Below are 6,000 nucleotides of genomic sequence, written 5' to 3' on the forward strand. Positions count from 1 at the left end.
CCGCGCACAGTTCTGTGTAAGCCCCAACCGAGCCTCCCTTGGTCCCTAAGGGTGGGCTTGGAGAGCAGCGAGTGTCCACTCCCGAGGCTCGGGGGCGACGCGGTGCAGCCACGCATCCAGTTCTTGTTAAGTTAAAATACAGCACCGAACTCTTCGGATAGAGAGTAGTTTGAATATCTACTCTCCAAGAAAAAATAATATATTTTATATTAATTAATAAGCTGTCCGCAAGGACTGGGTCGTTTATTCGCTAAAGCAGTCCCTGTTTAGTCTTCTTACTGCACAAAATAGGAAGGTCCCCTGTGACTTCCTGGTAATGAATGACCCGAGAGTAACACCGCCAAAACCTGTAGGAAAAAGAGTCTTTTCTCTGACCTCGAGGTGCGTTGCCATTCCCTCCCCCTCAGGGAATTAGGGCAGGGTCCGTGGGCGTGATTGTAGACTGAGGCAAGCCCTTGCGAGTCCCGTGAGTGCGTGTCTACTGTCCCCCACACCCCTCTTCATGGAGATAGGTACTGCCTTTGAGCGGTTAGAAGGAAAGGATGCCAGCAAAAATGGCTAATCCTTTTCCAGCTGCAGTGAATTGACGACCGGCCAAAGCCAAGCGAAAACCACAGCAGTTAAAATAATCTCAGCATCACGTCTGCTGCTGAGAATGGAGCGGCAGTTTATACAAGGACCTGTGGATCCGTGAAAAGGACACTATAGTGTATCTGAATATTAATACAGCTTTGGGTCTCTACGCCCTTCCCCCCATTTCTTTTTCTTCATTTCTGCAGGATTGAAATGAAATGCTTTGAGCTCTTCAAGCTGACTCATCAGAATCCAGGAGCATTTTTAAAATGATGGTAATTTTCTAATGCGTTCGTGTGTATGTCTGGAACGTTCGTGTGTGTGTGTGTGTGCGTGCGCGCGCGACTGTTTTGCGTGTGAGAGACATGTGGCTGAATGACAATGCAGACCCAGAAATTGTTTGGGGAAGGGGTTTCTGCTCTAGAAATGTAGATGAACTTAGACCTGACTTGGGACGTTGGCTGGAACCAGGGAGCTCCCAGAGGTAGAGATGAAAACAAGGAGAGATGGCCAGATTTGCCTGTAAATAATCACTACGTCCACTGTAACACTTGAGCTGCATTTTTTTTTTTTTTTTTTGGTAGCAGATGTGTTTGAATGGGGCTCTCTTCGCAAACGTGGGTTACAGGCGTCTCCTAGCGGCGAAAAGAGCACAGGGCAACGAGAGAATTTTGCTTGGAGCCTTCGCTGAGCAAGGCTCGCCTGTTGGGGGCTCTGCGGGATTTCTTGGGTCGCAGAGGCTTGTGTCCGCGCCGGCGACGCCCGGCCCAGATCCTCTAGAGGTCTCGCCTCTCTGACTTCCAGTCTCTGCGGCGCCGGCCTGGGACTGGCGGCGTGACTTTGGGGTCTTCTTCCGGGGAACACAGACTCGAGCCAGGCCTTCCACCTCCCACTAGGCAGCTCCAGCCAAGGGCAATTCCAAGAACATCTTGTTTAAAGCCAAGATTCAGATATGGCATTAATAGCCTTCTCTGCCTACTTACCCTGGAGCCATTAAAACAACTTCACCCCGTCCCCCACCAAACAAAACAGCACTTTAAAGTTGTCATTTAAAGATGCCTCTTAAATGTAATCGGTTTTCTTTCCACTGTGCTGTAGTATTCAGGCCGATTTTTCTCCCCTTCCTGTTTCTTTTCATCCTCCCTCCGGCTCCCAGAATTTAGTGAAGCCCTTGGTTACGTAAATAAAAGACTTGGTGATGGGGTTGATGACCTCTTTAAAATGAGGAAGATCAAGAAACACTGCGTCCTACTACCCACCATTACAGTAGCGGGAAGGGAGAAGCAATCCCTAGCCATTTAAGAAACCACCTCTGAGCCAACGACATGGGACAAACTGTTTCCTAAGAGAGACGGAAGAAGCATTTTTTAAGGCAGGGCAGGGGGAGGTTGGGCTCAAAATAAATTTTCAAGAGAGTCCTGCTTGGTATCTAGAGTGATAACACACGTTCCTCTATTTCACTGAACTAAGTGCAGCAGAAATGGGCTAAGGGCCGCTAAGGATCCCACGGATGCCTCCTTTATATACATAGCTACAAACTTTGAAACTAGGGTTGCTTTCTTCCCTACCCTTTACTGAAAAGGGCAGGAGGGAAGCAAGTTTGCTAACCAGCGTTTGGATAAATGAGTGTTTGCCTTGATTTAACATGACTGGAAAGCAATTTGTTTCTAAATCCTCTTGTTATTGCAGTGTGCCCAGAGCTTTGAGAGTTTTTTTTTTTTTTTTTTCTTTAAAGAAAAAAAAATTTAAATTGTCAATAAAGGATGTTCCAAACGCCAGGCTCACCCACGATTGAGCTACATGATTTTGGTCATTCCCAGGAAGCGCAGCTCAGAGGGGAAACGCAAAAAGTCAGGCTTCTTTGCATGACTTATTGATACGTATGAATAGGCTATTTGTAACGATGTAACTTAACATAGGAGGTGGAAAGGCAATGCTTTGGAGGCAGAGCCACAAGCAGTGTTCGCTTTTATTCACCTGAAGTAAAGAGGGAATGTTCACTAGCGTTCTGGAAAAGATTTACAGCATGGGGTATAATGCATTTATGATGCGTTTGTAAGCACTCAGGTAATGCTTTAGTTTCTGTGGTCTAAAGGTTTGAACCCAACAAAGAAGTAATTCTTGTTCTTCGAACTGAGAACGCTAGATGTTCCATTAAGCGCCATTATCTTGATATGCAAAGTATAAATATACTTACCATTTTGTTTAAGCTGGTTAATAGTGGTGTGGCTTCGAATTTTAGTCTTTGCAGTTATGAACAGGCCCAGCGTTTTGTTAAACTCTAAACAGTGAATTAAAAGCACTGATAAGCTGAAGCACCTGTCTAATGCAAAATGACAAATTGCACTTAAGCGATACATGAACGAGAAAATGATTTATGGATTTTTACAATGGCCTGAGCAAATGAAGGCAACATGAATTATACATCCTAATGCTCACGATATCATTTTCTAATAATACTCTTTCAGTTCAGGCGCTATACACTTCTACTTTCTGTAAGAGACACTGATCAATAAGAGGTCCAGGGATATTTTAAAATTAGGCAACAGTGTTTGATCCTGGTTCCAAATATTATATTGGAGAGGGCTTGTCGGAGGTGGAGGTGATGAACATTGATGATACTTGCCATCTCTTTCACACATCTCTTAATAGTAAAGACATAGCCTTTTGGAAACTCCCTTTTCTTTACCATACCACCTTTAGGAATGCAAAATAAATAGGTCTGATGTAGAATTACAATATTTATTAAATCATGACCTCTTTTTCCCTATGATCAAAATGCATGACCTCATCTTACCTTTTTATTCCATGGTTTTGGATATTGAAAAGTCTGATTTCTCCAAAATGTCTCAACCTCAGATGGTTTCTTCCTGCTTTTTCATAACATTGTTTTATACCTTAGTGTGTTGAAAAGATGCATCATAGGTAGTAAAAAGTTCATATTCCTAAAGTTTTTTTTAACTTTAGTTTTGGCCAAAATAGATTGTATGGACTTTTTTTTAAATTACAGGAAAAAAAAAATCAATCCTATAAAATTTTATATGGTGCTTGTGTTTGAGTCTGAAAAATACAAAACTCTAGTTATTTCTGCATTATGAAGAGTGACTACTCAGCATTTTTTATTTAACCAGTTGTGGTTTGCTTAAGTGGGTATTTTGGGGGCGCGTGTAGACTGTTGAGGAGCTCTGGTGGAGCAGTGCTTAAGTGCTTGGCTGCTAACTGAAAAGTTGGTGGTTCGAATCCATCAGCTGCTCCACGGAAGGAAGATGTGGCAGCCTGCTTCCATAACGATTACAGCCTTAGAAACCCTGGAGAGGTTGTACTCTGTCCATAGGGTCACCATGAGTCAGAATCATCTCGACAGCAGTGGGTTTGGTTTTTGGGTTTTGGGTATAGACTTTTTAGTGAAGGTAGTGTCTTTGCTATATTGCATAAACAACCACAGGAAACTTCTAATCACCTAGAGACCTCTGGGGTCACATTATTAAGCTTAATCTTAATTATCCAGGTTTATTAAGAAAAAGACAAAAAAATTGAATCCCAACTTCTGCTTTGACAGCATTAATAACCACCGTTACTGAAAGATTACTGAAATCAATGATGTGATTAGGATTGTAAATAAGAACTACAAGACATCACATTTAAAAAGCCAGCTGCTTTGCTAACAGGGAGATGTGTGGGTTTTACTGATGGAGCCCAGAGGCAGAAAATGAAGCTTCAGACATTGAGGTCGATATACAACAATTTCAAAAATTAATTGCAAGCCCTGATTAAGTTTATATGAGTAAGAGAGAAAGTGCCTAGAAAGGTCTCTTTGTTCTTCCCCAGCAGGTTTATTTCTTGTTTGACAGTGCATACAAAGTCAGCTTAATACTAGTGTTTGGCTGGCAAGTATAAATTATTTTCTTAAGGGAAAGTCCCTTGATTTTATAAATACAGAAAGAGATAACCCAGATTGTGATTAAGGTTAAAAGTCATAGAGCTATATTCTGGAGAGTTTCAAAATATTATTGGAGGCATATGCTTTGGAAAGAATATCAGACAAAGCTTAAGAATTACATTAGTTATTAGAATTATGTTAGAATTACAATAGTAAATCAGAAGATATATAGTAAAACAGATACTTAATAAAAATATATCTCTCAGTTTTACTGCCTGATTAATATAACTCTTTGCATAAAAGGTTTGATTTCTAATTTAAATAGGCTCAGCAATACTATATTTTATTACAATGCTTTATTTTATTATAACTTCTTATTTTTTTTAAGTGAAAGAAGATAATGGTTTTTAAGTAGCTAATCGGTACCTATGAGTTGGAATCGACTTGATGGCAGCGGGTTTGGTTTTAATGGGTACCAAGCATTTTTACGTAAGCTATAATATTTGGGAAACCCTGGTAGCATAGTGCTTAAGTGCTACGGCTGCTAGCTAAAGGGTCAGCAGTTTGAATCCACTAGGCACTCCTTGGAAACTCTATGCGGCAGTTCTACTCTGACCTATAGGGTCACTATGAGTTGGAATCAACTTGACGGCCCTAGGTTTGGTTTTTGGTTTGGTTTATAATATTTGATTCCTCCTATCTTATTTTTTTTTTTATCTTATTATTATATATATCTCTGTAGGTATTATTGTCCCAACATTATAGATAAGAACACTAAGTCCATTTGTAATTTGGGTAACTCACCCAAAGTAATACAGAATTCAAATCCAAGACTCCTGATGTTCATGTCCAGGCTCATTCTACTACATCGTGTTCCTCTAATCTAGCTATATTAAAAAAAAATTATTTCAGAAATGAGGTTAATCCAGATTTTAGACTGACAGGAGAACTGACTTTATCTTAGTCAAAGTTGGCTAGTACATCATTGAGTTGAGCCGTGGAGAAATTCATAAACATGTTTTTGATTTTGTTGGAAAACCAAAGCCTGAATGCATTTTCTTACAAGGAAGTAAAATTATAAGCAAACATTCTTTATGTTGCAGAAGTGCCTGACATGGGAATCAGATTTTAATGACTGAAGATGGAAATGGATAAAATGAACCTATCCAAAGGGAAAGCACCTCTTCTCTATATTGATTCTTGAAAAACATGACGTTGATCAATGGATCCACAGGCATTGGGTTGTTCACTTAGTTCATCACAGAGTAAAAGCAAGGAAAACAAAAAAACAGGCGCACTCACTTTACAAAGAGCAAACATTAGTATTTATTTTCTACATATTTCTGAACTGCACTTTAATTTAAAAGGGAAACTGTGTTGTTTTTTAAGTAAAGCTTCAGCTATCACTTTATAGTAGTCATTTCTCCTGTGTTGCTCAGAAAGTATTACTTCTCATTTGAAGTTTTTGAAAATTAAATGAATTTATTTGACAAGCATGCTAGCAGAAAAATGGAAGTTAAAAATTTTAAATTTGGAAAGAAATAATT

This window comes from Loxodonta africana, chromosome 5 (genome assembly GCF_030014295.1).
Source record: "Loxodonta africana isolate mLoxAfr1 chromosome 5, mLoxAfr1.hap2, whole genome shotgun sequence".
In the NCBI taxonomy this organism is placed as follows: domain Eukaryota; kingdom Metazoa; phylum Chordata; class Mammalia; order Proboscidea; family Elephantidae; genus Loxodonta; species Loxodonta africana.